At 42.4% G+C, this 17,454-nt stretch overlaps 1 protein-coding gene across 3 annotated transcripts in view; it reads right to left on the bottom strand.

Moving 5' to 3' along the window:
- The window catches only part of PLCE1 (phospholipase C epsilon 1), a 328,150-nt gene that overhangs the window by 295,196 nt on the left and 15,500 nt on the right, over positions 1-17,454 (bottom strand). The window lies entirely within an intron of this gene.

Genomic DNA, 17,454 nt, shown 5'->3' on the forward strand with positions numbered 1-17,454 from the left:
CGGATGGTGCCGCATGCGTCGTTTTGACGATGTGGCTACCATCGTAGACGCAGCCATGTAGCATTTTTTTTTTCCCGCATCGTCAAAATGATGCATGCGGCACCATCCGCATACTGCGGCACAACCTGCTTACCTAATGTAAAATATAGGTGCACAGGCCGCATGCAGAAGTAGGCGGAGCTAGCGGCGGAGGTGTGGCGGGGGCGGGGCTTCACGGAGGAAGTCCGCAGCCCGCCGCAGATGAGATAAACGCTAGTGTGAAACTAACCTTATCAAGTGGATGTGTTGTACCGGACTTATGCTAAAATACCACTTTCAATATTTCCTTTTTTAGACTAAGATTTAACCATATAAATCAAAAGAAATAAAATTAGAAGCAATGTTTTTTTTTTTTTTTAATCAGTAGAATATCAAAGAGGTAAACCATGTCACTGCTATGGGGCCCATGGTGAAGGGAGGCATCCCACTACTGAACTGAGTCATAGCATTTTCCTGCAGTCATCACTAGGGGGAAATTAGCTAAATAAAGATTATTTCACAGCTTCCATTAATGAGTATCAAAACTTTTTCTTCACCATTTTATTATTCTCAAAGAGCAGCACATTTATGATTTTTTTTGTCATACATCTCATTAACTTATTTTGATTTCTTCTCTCCTACACACCTTTTAATTGCCCAGTCCATGCTCCTTTAGAAGATTATTTCAACTGCTGCACAGCAAGATCCATGATATTCTAAGAGTAAGAGTACAGGACTTTCCCTGTCTAAGCCTCTTGTCTCTCCACCCTGTACTCAGACAGGTGAAAGTGCAGCGCCCCAGAGTCCTGGTCGTTGCAGTACTGTGGCTCCGCCACTATGGGGAGCTATGGTGCGTCCGATGGCACTGAAGGAGTTCATCTGATCAGGTATCACAGACACCAATACATTTCACAGCCGGGCCTCCGGGGGGAGCTAAGGGTTCTATTCATTAGGCCACTCCCTACCATAGTGGGTAAACTGGGGGTCAGGCAGGAAGTTAGATCAGAGAAAGCTGACTGGATTGAACGAAGCAACACCTTGTGGCAGAGGGTGTTGTGGAGGAAGAGACAGTAGGGTCTCTGCCAGGGGTGGGATCCTGGCAGAGGCTTGGCATTGGAAAGAACGTAACGGGACCGTGCCTGCTCAGAATAGCGGCGGTGCCCTAAGAAAGGATTAGAAGCGAGATAGATTGTGCTGAGTGAGAAACGAGATCAAGCAATAGGAGAATTCCAGTAGGGGTCGTGCTGTAAGACCGAAGCAACACCCTACTGAGGCGCACTACCGGTGGCCGGAACGCCGAGGGAGTATTATAACATTCCGCTTCAAGCAATACTCTAAACAGCGGCAGGACAGTCAGTTTAAGGCGGGCTGTCTAACACATATCACCTATGAAGTCTTGGGAGGCAATTGCGGGAGAGGGGCGTCTCTAGGGTCCCGGAAGAACTCCAGGCCTACCCGACAAACGGGTGCCGTTCTAACCGTAACATCAGGGAGGGACGGACGATTAGAAGAACATCATTTAATCGAGTTGTGAGGGAACTTAAGAAACAGACACAACAGTTGTGGGGTACTTTCCGTAAGCACAGCAGGGGAGGACTACAACACATAGCGCTAAGAAGGAAGGCACCGATTTCCACCTGTGAAGAGAACTCTGGAAGTGCCATTGGACCGGCCGGACTTGCGCAGCCTGGTGAACCGTATTCTGGACTGAGGACTCAGAGATCTCCAGTAAAGAGGTAAAGAGACTGCAACCTGGTGTCCTCGTTATTTACCGCGACCTGCACCCCGCAACTGCACCGTTACAACACCACTTATTGCACCGGACGTCCCCCACTGACAGACAGGGCCACGGACCGGGTCTAGCCACCGTGACAACCCCAGAACTGAGATCCCAGAGGCCCGGCTCCGGGTACCCCTCGGCCCTGCGGCGGTGTGGGGGCGCTCCAAAAGTATTTCATGGTCCATATACAAACTGCAGTGTTAGGACTACCCTCATGTCTCCTGACCGAAACTGACAACCTCATAGGAATATGTAAAAATGTAAGTACAAGTTCGGATATCCACAGTCAGTCCTTGCAATGTCCTCCATATGCAGACCATGAAATACAGCCATCTGAACCCTACCTGCAGTGTACTAATCCTGATGTACTACAAGTGAAAGGTACTTCTAAAGGGTGACAAACTTTATAAAATTCCATATCTTGGAGTATATATTAGATTTTTATACCCTTTGTCTCCCTTGGCTTTGCAGGATTTTTTAAGACAGATATCCATATATACTTTTCAGGCATATGTTATTATGTATTTTTAATTATTTATATAGACTTATAGTCTTAAACACTTGTTAGAATTTAATAAATATTTAATGAACCACAAACAAAGAACATCACAAGTGAGTTTGGACATCATTAGACATCTTTTAGCCATTAGACATACATGGTTACCAGGGATGTTTACCAACCAGAACATCTTTACGGGTCCCTGGGAGACCCAACTTAGACCCAACATATCTGTTTTTTGGCCTCAACAGCACCAGCTACCATTGGTGTCCCTCAATTCATGAATGCACATACAGAAGTTGCAGGACGCCATACTCTAATATGGGACACAAACATTTTTATTAAAAACTGCCTCGATTGGTTCTAGCCTAACCCACATTTAGCATTGCATGTAGACTGTTAATGAAAGTTGTCCATTCTGCTCAAAAGACACTGGCAGGAACCTCAATATAAAGATCTGTTATAAAACAGCTCTCATGGTAGGGTGGGTCCTTATGATTACTTTGTAAGCCCCCACTATTTTCTCCATCTTGGAAAAATTTAAAACTGGCTACATGCTAATAAAATCATACTCTTTTTGCATTGCATTTATGACATCTTTTAATTATTTTGGCTACCATTACTAAAGGATTTATTAATCTAAACTTCTAATCCTCAGGCTTCAAAGACGAGCCAGCTGAGGGGTTTGGCTTCATTTTTGGAATGCCACAATCTCCTCTACTACCAATAACCAGTAACTCCACCTTTATTGAAATTAAAGCAAAATTGACATGTCTACAGTATATAGAACATCAGATATCTCAGAACAAGGGAAGGAGGCCCTCATATGAGGAGAGATTGGAAAAGTTGGGCTTGTTTAGCTTAGAAAAAAGACGCTTCAGAGGGGATCTGTATAAAGATATGTGTGGCCAGTACAAAGGACAGGCGCATGGCTTATTCCTTCCAAGGACTGTACTAGGGACCAGGGGGCACTCATTACGGGTGGAAGAAAGGAGATTCCGGCAGCTAAATAGGAAAGGGATCTTTAAAGTTAGAGCAGTCAGACTGTGGAATGCCGACCACAAGAGGTAGTAATGGAAGACACTGTAACAGCCTTTAAAAAAGGGCTGAACAATTTCCTTGATACAAATAATATTGTGGGTAATAGGTGGAGAAAGGTTGAACTTGATGGACCTATGTCTTTTTCCAACCTATTTAACTATGTAAGTTTATCATACTCAAATGTACCCAGTAAAAATATAAAACTAAAAGTATAAATTTTATATTGATTCTTTTGACAAGTCCTTCTACATATGAAGCTAGCCCCGATGTCAGAAGATCAGCCTGTCTGCCTTCTGTAAATTGCAACTGGGCATACGCAGATTTCCTGTATCCCCGAATTAATGGCTGATCACGAATTAGATGGATGGTCAATTATCGGCTCTCCTTCCTGGCTAATAGCCAAAGATATTAACCTGATATAGTGATCATTAATCTCTGAGCATTACCTGCAGGCTCTAAATCTGCACACAATTCTGCATTCATGTTTACCAGGCAAGGTCCCGCAACATTAAAAGGGAATCACATTATAGCAGCTCCGTTAAGTTTTTACGGTTGTGTCTGTAGACAATCTTGTCGTCTGCTTCCAATAGTGCTAGGAAGATTATGGCAGATGGGTGCCAAAATACTGTGACTATAAATCAGTGGCATACATTTGAATGGGGCTGCTTCTGCAGCATGGGCATGGATTTTCTTTTCTTTACATTCATATGTATGGGACAGTGGCAGAAATTTCTGTAACAAATATGCTGCAAATTAATTCACCCTTTTAAAGGCTGTAAATAAAACCTGGGGCAAAGTATAAAAAAATAAAACTACGGCAGTTAGAAAAGTTAATCAAAACTGTAATGAAACTGGTAACATGGCTGACTACTTTCCAGACCATGATGATGTGTCAACGACCTGTTCAAATAGATTTAGTTTAAATCGTGCATTTTGATTACTATTATACAAAAGTATATGGCCAAATAAATTATTTTTTTTTAATACATTAAAATTTCTTTGCACATGAATTTACTTCTATGGTAAAGTTTTGCCTCAGTGTGCAAATACTTAAAACTATAGCTGGAATTTGTTGCATTAAAGGAAAACCATCACCAGATTTTTTGCTATGTAATTGGAGAGCAGCATAATGTAGGGGCAGAGACCTCATTTCCAGTGATAACTCACTTACTGGGCTGCTTGCTGCCATTTTGATCAAATCACTGCAACAGATCTAGCAGTTCTCTGAATACTGAGCTCTGTGTAACCTACCCGCACCACTGATTGGCAGCTTTCTGTGTACACTGTGCATAGGCAAAAAGTGCTGATAAGTGATGGGGATGGAGATAGAAGGACTATGTGGCACAAGACATCTAGTGATAATATCCTGCTGATAAAACACTGATTTTATTGAAACTGCAATGAGGAGCCCAGTAACCGACATTGCCTCTGCCTCAACATTTTGTTGCGCTTAGATTACATAATTAAAAAAAAACAACTGATGATGGTTTTCCTTTAAGGAACTAGAGTACCAAAACAGTGCTTGTTTTCTGCAGTATTTCTCCCCTCTAGTCCTGTTCTCACATGCATGGACTGGCTCTATAACGGTCTGGCATTGAGCACATAAGGGGTAGGTTCTAGGAGAGAGAAGCAGAGAACAGTGCAGGTTACAAATGTAGTTTGGGATTGTTGAACTACCAACATACACTAAGCAAAAAAGTGCAGAAGGAGAACAGGTGGCATCCACCAAGAATATCAGATTCAGGGAAAATAACAAAATTGACCAAAAGTACTCAAACTTTATTTTGACAGGACACAAGATTTTACAGCAAGCTTTTACTCTTTCGTAACTCCCTTAAAAGCCACCTATAAACTTTTAGGTGGGGATTTTTAAAGTGAACATTAGTTGGGGTTGGTCACTTCCGGTGATCATGTATTCATAGGTTCTGGAGCACAGACATTACTCCGGCTGTGGCAATAACTGATTATTTCTCATTTAGACATAAGCTCAGGTTTCACTATGTTCGGGCTGTAAGGCCTTAAAGAGAACCTGTCAGATTCCCAAGGACCCCCACAAACCGCCACCATGTTTTGAGCCAACCTTATACATACATCCAAAAAAGTCCCCTTCCTGGTTTATAGATTTTTACTCTCCATAAAAACAATGTTATAATTGTGGTAGCTATACTATTTAGTGGGTGGCTAGTCATGGGGTTATTGTTTTCCCCAGACTGATCTTCCCACTAATCATATTATCAAGCCCCTATGGCTATGAGTGACATAATTTGAAAAGGGTGGTGTCCCTGATGTCTCCTCAGCAATGTGCAGTAAAGCAGATTGTAAGCCACAATGCTTCATCGGCATCCTGCGCACGCCCAGGGAGGCAGCTGTCACGCAGGACCGCGAAATTTGCAGAGAGCCAGCGGTGGTGACTGGCTGAGTCCTTTTTTTTTTAATGCCCACCTAGAAATGCGCTGTTGAAACATGTGGCTTCACTGCACATTACCATGAAGGAATTTGCCATGAGCATGCACGAGTTTTGCAAGTAGCCAGTGGCGACGCCGCTCTTGCAAATCATCTATCTATATAATTGTCTAAGGGTCACTTCCGTCTGTTTGTCTGTAACTTCTGTAACAGAAATCCAGGTCGCAACCATTCCCGCTCCTCGCGACACTCCGATCCCAAGAATGCATTGCGGCAATGACTCGAGATCACGTAGCGGTCTCGCGAGATGATGACCTAGCGGTCTCGCGAGACTGCTACATGATCACGGGATATTGCTGAAAGGCATTACTGGGAACGGAGCGTCGCGACGAGCATCGCTAAAGTCCTGGGCTGGATCCAGGGACCGCCGGAAGGGGAGTATATACGGTAACTATTTTTTATTTTAATTGTTTTTTTTAACAGGGATATTCTCACACTGCTATATACTACGTGGGCTGTGCTATATACTGCGTGGCTGTGCAATATACTGCATGGGCTGTGTTATATACTGCGTCGGCTGTGTTATATACTATGCGGCTGTGCAATAAACTACGTGGGCTGGGCAATATACTACGTGGGCTGGGCAATATACTACGTGGCCTGTGCTATATACTACGTGGCCTGTGCTATATACTGCGTGGCCTGCATTATATACTGCGTGGCATGTGTTATATACTGCGTGGTCTGTGTTATATACTGCGTGGCCTGTGTTATATACTGCGTGGCCTGTGTTATATACTGCGTGGCCTGTGTTATGTACTACGTGGCTGTGCAATATACTACATTTGCTGTGTTATATACTACGTGGGCTGTGTTATATACTATGTGGGCTGTGCAATATACTACGTGGGCTGTGTTATATACTACGTGGGCTGTGTTATATACTATGTGAACTGTGCTATATACTACATACATATTCTAGAATACCCGATGCGTTAGAATCGGGCCACCATCTAGTGTCACTGATAACATGGTTAATGGGAAGATTGGTTCAGGGAAGACAATGCACCTATGACTAGTCACCCACTAACTTACATATTGTGAACGATTTTATGGAGATTATAAAAAGCTATAAAATCGATGAAAAGGGTCTTGTTAGGGAGTAAATAAACTGTTCAGTAAAGACATGTTGGCAGTTCAGGGGGCCTGGAGAAGAAAACAGGTTCACTTTAGACAGAAAAGGCTAAGAAGTCCTGACAATAGGTGAGGTTTGATGAAGTCTGCTAAACACAAATGAAAGAAATAATGAAATTTTCATCTGTCGTTGCAATTCATACATCATCCAACCAAGAAATACCGCCATCGGTTTCCTATGCGTCCACCACTGAAAACAGACCATTTCGAAATCCTCGTACATTGAGTGTTGGAATCACAATTACAATAGAATATTACAGCGAGTAAATAGAATTATGATAATTACATAAAGGCTGAGTAGAGTTTACAGCCGTGCCTAAAAGCTTTGCTCATCAGAAACAGGAGAGTTCAGTCTCCTATTCCTACACATCCACTGTCACATTTTCTCTTTTACTCGTAGATATTTAAAGCAAATATGGACACAACATCCTCTAGTTGAGAAAGGCAGAACAAGAACTTTCTATAACTGTGGGTGCCAATCAGTGCTAACGGCACAGACAAATAATTCATATCTCAGTAGAATAAGCTCCAGAAGATATTGTAATGGAACAGTAAAATTGCATCTCACACAGTCACACTATTGGGAAGGGAAAGCATAGGTTGCAATGCCTAGTGTATAATGTTAGACATCAAATCTGATCATGCTCTACATAAGAAAAAAATTATTTAAAAAAAAAAAATTAGTGTCCCATTTGCTCAACAAGCCGTACATGAAAAATGTGTTCCTTGTAATTACTTTCTCAACAAACCGCAACATGGAATAAAGGACAAATAAGAGCATGTTATCTTCTGCACTGGTGCCAAAATATACAGTGCATTGCCAATATTAACAAAAACGATGCACCTGTACAGTAGTTAAATATTATGTCCTTAAAGGAAATCTGTCAGCAGAATTTCATCCCCAGGCTACTTATACGTGCATGTAGCTGTTTCAAAGACAAGTCCAGAAATATCTTTACATGGCCAGTCTGTTCCTCCATAGCTGAGAAATCAGAATTGAATGGATATATAAAATGAAACTGAAGAGTTATTTGTAGATTTGAAGCCTCTGCCACTCCAGCTCTATTCCTTGCCCAGCACCGCGTCCTCCTGCTTGACAGACATCCTCTATGCGGTGAGACTTTAGACATCAGTCAAGCAAGAGAAGGTGGTTCTGGGTGGGGAATAGAGCTGGAGTACCTAAGGCTTCAGATCTATGCTAGATCTTTAGCCTCATTTGCATATAAATTCAAACACTGATTTCTCAGTAATGGACTGGCCATGTAAAGATATTGCTGAATCTGTAGCTACATGTGAAGGAGGTGGACTCAGGCAGGAGCTGTTATGCAGCTGGAAAAGCAACCACACCATAGGTAGAGTGAGAATTATTGAGCAGCTCCTTCCAATTGGTGCCACAGCATAGGAACAGATATGGGTATAAAAGAAAATGAGAAACAAAGTCTGGAAAATTTACTCCTAGTTGTTTTGTTTGGTAAAAGTCTAGTCTGCCTGTTACAATAGTGCTGGAGCATGGCTGAAATCCAGTGACCGAAGGAGCACGAACTGGCACAGCAAGTGGTAGTTGAAGTTCTTGGAAGTAGCACTAGCAATATTAGGAGTAATCTGGAAAAGAGTGGAATAGTCTGGGTCAGACAATTTTCAGGAGCTGGAGACTGGAACTAGACTAATGGCTAGACGCAATACTCAAGCAACGATTTAGTTTTTCAAGTGCTTTCAAGTAGGCCCAAGCAGGAAACAAGATGGCTTCCACAAATTCAACATCTGCCATCTTACTAAAGGGATATTGCAGTAACGCAATAGCAGCCTTTAGTGGAAAGGATCAAAAACTATCATAATTTGTCAAAGTGAATAATAGCAGCCACTGGTGGTAAATCCACAGAAGGACAACAAAATCCTGACACTGCCATTAAAGGGGAATGTGAGACCACCTGATATGTACAAGAAGTGAGAAGACACGGAGGAAGAAAGCAGTAGCAGCATGCCTCAGGGTAAAGAGCTATATATTACATAACCAAGCTAAAATTTTGGATCCAGGTATAATTTTCAACTAATAAGGAAAGTTGTAGTGTGCATCAAGTGAAGATTGGCATCTTGCAAGTTAAGCTGGCCATACACATTAGACTGCCAGCTAAACGATGCTTTGACAGATAGATTGGACGACAGGCTCTTCACCTACTCTCCCAAACACAAGAGTGCTTGTTCGGCTGAGCGCTCATGTGTTCTGTATGAGAAACTGCAGCTCATTTCCAGGGAAACGATGCGATCGGCAGTCAAAAGATGGACATGCGCAATCTGTTATGACCCCAATGGCGAGGGTCTCAGAGGTACGTGGAAGTCTGCAGAATACAAAAATCCAGCTCATAGGGCAGTGGTAACTGGGTTGACCATATATCTACTCCTAACGCCAACACTAGAAGTAGCCGGGGATCATTCCTACGTTGATTCTAGATGACACGCTCCAGCCGGAGAATCTAGCTACCCCTAGTAGAGGAAAACAAAAGACCTTTCTTGCCTCCAGAGAAGGGGACCCCAAAGCTGGATAGAAGCCCCCCACAAATAATAACGGTGAGGTAAGAGGAAATGACAAACACAGAAATGAACCAGGTTTAGCACAGAGAGGCCCGCTTACTGATAGCAGAATAAAGAAAGGTAACTTATATGGTCAACAAAAACCCTATCAAAATCCACACTGGAAATTCAAGAACCCCCGAACCGTCTAACGGTCCGGGGGGAGAACACCAGCCCCCTAGAGCTTCCAGCAAAGGTCAGGATATAGATTTGGAACAAGCTGGACAAAAATACAAAACCAAAACAAATAGCAAAAAGCAAAAGGCAGACTTAGCTGATATAACTGGAACCAGGATCAGTAGACAAGAGCACAGCAGACTAGCTCTGATAACTACGTTGCCAGGCATTGAACTGAAGGTCTAGGGAGCTTATATAGCAACACCCCTAACTAACGACCCAGGTGCGGATAAAAGGAATGACAGAAAAACCAGAGTCAAAAAACTAGTAACCACTAGAGGGAGCAAAAAGCAAATTCACAACAGCAATCGTCATCTCCCCTGATCATCAGTTGGTCGGTGTCCTGATGATATCGTCGGATTCAGACAACATTGGTCTAAGGTGTATGGGGACCTTAAGTGATCTAGAACATTTTACAAGAAAGGGTCAGCGATGGAGAGAGAAAGTCGCCACTGTGTTAGGGAGAGTGTGCCGGAAGTAAAGTTTTGCTGGGAAGTGTACATCTCGAGAAAGAGTTGCATGAACCCTTAAGGTTGTCTAAGGACTTATTAAAGAGGATTATGTTTCCAAGCCTCTAACAAGAATTGTACATAATTATGTGGTAACTTGTAAGAGCCTGAATAAATCACATTACAGTGATGCTACTGTTGAAATCTTAAAAAGAGTTAAAGGTAGAAATCGGTCACAGGAGCGCTGAAAGGAGACACCTGACAGTGGATGAAGTTTAGCCACAACGCGTTTCAACGTTGAAACGCGTTGTGGCTCAACTTCATCCACTGTCAGTGTCTCCTTCCTGTAACCAATTTCTATCTTTAACCTTGTGTCTATCTTCCTTTGGAGGTTTTTGGCTGGAGCTGCGGCGGTTCCTGGCACTTCCCTTATCCCTGGGGCTGCCTGCTCAGCGCTCCTAAATGACCGCCTTACATTGACTCTGATAAATCTTAAAAAGGACATATTACACCACTAATGTCCACATCTTACAAACACAGGAAAACCTCTTTGTACTCACAGAAACAATAAAATCTTATTGTTTAGGTAGGGAGCATTGGAGGAGGTTCTCAAGTATCTAAAGTCAAGTGAGCATTGGTAGAACACAGACTGGGAAGCATGCTTCCCCTTTATGAAACAGAGACTCAACCTACAAGCACTAGAAGCAGCACTAGTAGTCTCAGTGAGCGGAACAAGTCGGTGGCCATATAAACGGAGTTTGACCAGAGTGTTAGCATAGTGTGATCCAATTCTCTTGGGTGAGGAGAAGGAGTAAAAAAAAAATCTCCATCTTCTCTGTTCTGTGGGGCCATGGAAATTAGACAGCATTCATATGTCATCCAAGTGCAGTCTGAGGTTTTCCATGGACTCACTGACTTCCTTGACAGAGTGCAATCTGAATATCAGATCAAACTTGGACATGAAGCAAAAATCGAACCTGTCCATGATGCCATAAGATTGCACATGGACCAATGTTATATTTTGTTGGATCACACTCAGACCAAAAATACGCTTGTCTACACCTGCTGGAACATACAACTTGCTTTGTCTGGACATACCTGCATACCCACACTCACTACTACACTTCACATATCTGGTGGGGATTACAAGTAGAAAATAGGATCTTTAAAATGAAATAATACTATTTCCAGAGATGTGGATTAGAAAAAAAAAAAAGTCAGATCAGATGTACATTACACACACACACACACACCCACCTACACATATAGATTTTCAAAAAAGAGTTCGGGAAAAAAATTGTAACTAAGCATTAGTCACGGCTTTCATTTTAACACAATAATTGACCAAAATGGTCCAATTCGCCTACTATGGCTGACTCATCTATTGTGTGTGGCCAGCTTAACGAAGGAAATTAACATTCAAATGTAAATGAAAACAAAAGAAGGAACTCAATAAAGCAAGCGTAGTAATTGTAACACAAAATAAAGGAAAAAAATTCACTTTGTGGAATCTTGATCCAGCATCTGTCACACCAAAATGACCGTAGAAGCCCAATGCCAAAGACATAATGCTGTGCAAAAGCAACGTATCTATTGACTCATGCACAAATCATTCATTTTCCTTTCAATTCAGACCTAGCCATGGTAGAATGCGATGTGCAAAAGTGAAGAGGAACCAGACGAGACCAAAAATGTAAGTCTTCTAAATAGTTTAATCATTTAGGAACCTACTACAAATTACAGTAAATCACCCCTATGAAATGTCAGTTCAACAGTATACATAATAAAGGGGTAAGTAACATTTGAAATACAATTCCTAACAAAATGCATGTGACAAAAAGAATATTCAGTTCCAAAAACAGCATGAAGTACTGCATGCTACCCATTACATCAGCCACATACATTATATCCTGAATCATATTATTCGAGTGACAGAATATAAAAGAAGAAAACATCCAAGCAGCTGTAATGAGTTCAGACTCAGACACTGAACATCCTGCAAAGGAAAAAGGAAGAGACATTTCTGACCCCCACTCCGAGTGCCAAAATCAACACATGAGAGAGTGGATCTGTCTCATTCTGTAGTAGGATCATTGAGGCAGTCATTTCCGTTTTGGACTAGAAAAAGTTAATTTCCATCACCAAAGCAATGACTATACCATCACAACAAAGTTTTATCATACAGTACAACCATCTCCCTCCCTACAGCAGTGATTGCAGCTGGATATGATATCCTGAAAGTTTGGCACTGACATGAAAATCCATGACTTTATATCAAAAACGCCCTGATGATAAATGGGGTAAATGCTGCACGGTGAGCCGGTCCTGAGGAACCTCCTATTTACTTTCTTTTTTTCTTTTATCTCAAAATAGATTATTACTTTGACAGCTACTTATTCCTTGTCCTTAAAGCTCTGGTACAGAAAATATACCTATATTTATCCAATAAGAATTTGAAACATTAGATACCTTGATCAACATCAGAAGCAAAACCAATAAAAAGGTGAATCAAGATACATAATTAAAATCACTTAACCCCCAAGTGACTAAGCCAATTTTGGCTTTCGGGATCAAGCGGTGACGCAGAGTCACTTCTCACAGTCAAACCGTAAGACGGGATAGTGAAGGAGTCCAAGGTCAAAAGCCAGGAGGGTACGTCATAAACAGAAGGATGAGAGAAAGGTAACATTCCAAGGTCAGAATGCCAAGAATATCAGGAGGATAGCGGATCACATCAGAAAGGGTTAAACAGGCGGATGGTCAGAATGAGGTCCAAGGTCAGGCAATGAAAGATCTACAAAGCAGAACTCAAGGCACAGAGATTCAAACCACGCAGTAGCTGAATGCAGGTTTGGCAGAGGCCTGGGATTAACAGCCCATTTAAGTAGCCTGGCAATCCACTGAGACAATGAACACCTGGAGACAGCCAGCACCACCCAGTCTCAGATTGGATGGCTGAGCTGTCAATCAACACACTGACAGCACGCCCCTGCACTAGATTGGATGACTGAGCTGTCAGTAACTGCATCCCAGACACACTATCACTTTAAGTAGTAATTACTCTGGAATTCATCTGTTTATCTTAGCGAATCTTTTCCAAGACTTTATTTAATACATTGTTCTTTATGTTAATGGTAAATATAGGTCAATATGTTTTGGGCTTACCTATGAAAATATTTGATATTTAACATTTTGAAAAATTAGAAATATCTAAACTTTTTACATTTTCTATGCTTCAAATGGTCATACCACAAAAAAAATATTTACCATGTGTCTATTTTATTTCACCATCATTTTTGAGATGTCTATTTTTATTTTTTCAGAAAATGAATTAAGCCCTCTTATTGTAGAGATTTCTTCAGTTCTGAAGTGACTTTGAGAGGCCTATATATTGGAACAGACTCTCCAAAAAATTGATTCCATTTTAAAAACTGTACCCCTCAAAAGTAAAGAAAACTGCTGTCAGGAAGCTTGTTAAATGTTTAGGTACTTCACAAATTGTAATGGAAAAATTGTTTCAAAAGGGTTAATAAGAAAAAAACGGACCCCACAATCTATTGCACACCTTTTCTAGAATGTGGCGATACCCCATATGTTGTTAGAAACTATTGTTTAGGCACACAACAAGGCTCTGTAGGGAAGGGGCATTATTTCATTTTTAGAATGCAAATTTGTCTGGAATAGATTGAAGATGCGGCTGCCAAGTCACATTTGCAGAGGCCTTGAGGAGCCAAAATGGAAGAATCCTACCATTACTGACCACATTTTGGAAATTGCACCCCTAAAAAAATTCATTTAGGGATGCGGTGAGCATTTTTAACCCACAGATGCTTGACAGAATTTGACAGCATTGGGCTATGAAGATGAAATTTTATTTTTTTCTAATAAAATATTGTTTAGGATTTTCTATTTTTCACATTGAGTATTAGGATAAAATGGCCCCATAAATTCCTATGCAATTTCTCCAGAGTACAGTAATACAATATACCGTATGTGGTCATACACTACTGTAAGGGCACAACATTTTTGGATTTCATATTCTGCAGAAATAAATTGTGGAAGCCATTAGCAGAGCCCCTGAGGTGTCAGAATAACAGAAAATCCCCACAAGTTTCACTTTTTGGAATACACAGCCCTCAAGCTCATCTAGTGGTGTAGTGAGCATTTTGACAACAAAGGTTTCTCACATCATTTTTTATTATTGGTCTGTGAATAAAAAAATATATATATTTTTCCACTAAAATGTTTCAGTCTGAATTTTTCATCTTCACAAAAGGGCAATATTAGAAAATTACCCCAAATTTTGTGATATTTCTACAGAATGTGGCAATACTCTTTATGTGGTGGGAAACTACTGTTCAGGTGTAGGGAGACAGACCGGGCTAGTCATCTCTCTCTTGTGTCAGGGCCGGAACTGTCGGGGCTGTCACCATTGTTGTCGGGGGAAGCACTTTCTGACTGGAAGAGACCTTTGCACCTGATTGTAGGGGGCAAATCTGATATAAAAGGGATGGCACGTGCCAGGATGGGGTCTTTGGCAGGAAGACAGCGTGTGTTACGGGAGAAGGTTGACTCCCTTTCCACAGACTGACGCCAAAGAGCAGGCCCGCGTTGCACTCCTGCATCCCCCATGCATATAGACTGTACCTTCAGAGACTGGCCTTCCTATTGCCTCCGACGTTACTAGTACAAAATAGTCTGTATCACTGACTGCTGCTGACGCGTGACACAGTACCCTCCAGTCAGTGCATGCTGAAGCAAGTAGCATGACCGCAGCCTCCTCTACGGGACTTTGTTGACCAATCGTGGTGCCACAGACTACCACTCAAGCAGTTCCTTGAAGAGACATTGCTTCACTTTTCTACGGGATCAGTTCAGAGACGTCTCCCATCACCTACGGCGCCATCGTGGTATTTTCCAGCCTCCTCCATCCAGGAACCACAGACTGATAAGTTAACCTGTTATTTGGACCCTTATTATTGCGTTATAATTGTTTACCTATATTCCTGCACTATATCTCTCCCTGCGTGGAGTATTAACTGTTATAATAACGCTCTATAAAAAACCCATTAACTCTTGTTCTACCTCCTGCTAATCACTGCATCCCACGTGTCTGCTAGCACCTTACAAAGGCACAAAGCCAAGCTCAGGAGGGACATTGAATATTTAGCTTTTTTTGTTGGAATACTTTGCAGGCGCCATTTCTAGAGTCCTTGAGATGCTAGAAACCACTACAAGTGACCCCATGTTGGAAATTACAACACCAGGAAATGTATCTATGGTTGTGTTGACTATTTTGACCATACAAATGTTTTCCAGATATTAGCATGAAGTGGATACCGTACAGTGAAAATTGTAAACATACCATTTTAGTGACCAAAGATTGTACCCAACTTGTTCTTCTGGAGACATGTGTCAATTATTAAATGGGTTCACTCCTCTACAGCAATGCAGTACATGTGGAGGCTAACAGAGGTTTGGTCACACTGCAGGACTAAGAAGACAGAGGGGGTGCATTTGAAACACAGATTTTGATGGATTTTTTTCAGAGTCTTTGCGCTACCAGCAACATGGGAACCCCCTATTGTTCCAATGCAGATGACGGACCTGAGTGCTGGTTTGTTTTTTTGCTCAATGAATTGATGTTTTTATTGGGATAATTTTTAAGTAGATACCACTTTTTTATGATATATCAAAGCTCAGCTCACCATTAGCGTATTGAGGTTGCTCAGATTGTACAGACATCTGCCTGAATCCAGAAACATGATCTGATCCTCATCCTGCTGATACCCCAATACTGAGCCGCTGCTGCCATATGTGTCCCTATTACTGCACCTGCTACCCCAATACTGAGCCGCTGCTGCTGTATGTGTCCCTATTACTGCACCTGCTGTGTGGTTCTCTGTGCCCTCTAAATTCTAAAGCAACTCTCTATACTATAGTAATGCCGGGTGCAAGTGCCCTAGAAAAGAGTGCCCACATTTTGTCCCCTAGAAAGTAATATTGCCCTGTGTGCCCCTTTGATAGCCACAGTAACCTGAGTTCCCCTATAACAATAAGTGCCCACTTTACATTTAATAATGTCCCGAGTCTCCCCCTGTACAGCTCCCCTATACACAGCATGATGCTCTCTTATACACAGTATAATGCACCCACACACTATACTGACTCCTAAGTAGCCTCCAAACTGTTTGATGGCTCCAACAATGTATAATGACCCCCACAATGTAATCTCAACACTGTATGATGGCCCCTAGATAGCCTCCATATACAGTAGCATAATGCACCAAATAGTCCACAATATAGTATAATGCACTCCCCATAGGCAGACACGGTAATAAGGCAGCACCCTCTCTTCCTGGTTCCTGCGCTGCTCCCGCTGATCTCCTGACAGCGGGTGCCGGGCAGTGACGTCATCGCGCCCGCTGTCAATGTCGGCGACTTCAGATGCCGACACTGACAGGGGGATGATGGGAGAAGGAGCGCAACGCTCCTTCTCCCATCAATGTGGTCAGCTGTATCGGCTAAATGCCAAAACAGCTGATCTTCCAATGATGGCGGGGGGGCCCACTGCTGGCACCGGGCCCCCCCGCCTGCTCAGGGACCCCATAGCGGCAAAGCAGGGAGATCGATTCTCCCTGCTCTGCCACAGAATTTAACTGTATCGGCGTGCTGCGTGTGCTGATACAGTTACAGTAGCGCAGCTCCGGGTGGGCCCCCTCAGAGCACCGGGCCCGGGGCGCCCACACCCTCTGCCCTCCGGTAGCTATGCTACTGATAAGGGGTAATTGATAATGTGCTCCTGTAGGGTCCCTCCAGGAGGAGATTTTGATGGAACTCTAGAATACACTGTTCCATGACTTTGCTTGCAAGTTCATCTATTAACCGGCTAGAGAGAGTGGCAAGGAAATTTGCCAGGAGGGTGTCATTATTCCAGGCCAAATCAGTCTATAAGGCAGGCTCGGACTGGTCCACAGGGTAACAGGGGAATCCGCCGGTGGGCCCCTGTGTAGATTTGGGCCCCCAACCCCACTGTATGTACAGTACTTGGCTTAATTCACTTGATTCACTCTGTATAGAAAAAAGCAACATCTCTTCATTAACCAAACTACCCAGTTTATTGTTATTATTATTATTATTATATAGAGATATAGGTAAATTTGTGAAAAAAGGAAGTATAATATCTGTATGCAGGTGAAAAGTGGGCCCCCCAAAGTCAATGTTACTGATGGGCCCTTGTCACCCCAGTCCGACACTGCTATAAGGTATGGACTCAAAGTCAGTGTCCTACACAGTTCGTTCCTTGTCTAAGCCATAGTAAAGTG

This window comes from Ranitomeya variabilis, chromosome 4 (genome assembly GCF_051348905.1).
Source record: "Ranitomeya variabilis isolate aRanVar5 chromosome 4, aRanVar5.hap1, whole genome shotgun sequence".
NCBI lineage: Eukaryota > Metazoa > Chordata > Amphibia > Anura > Dendrobatidae > Ranitomeya > Ranitomeya variabilis.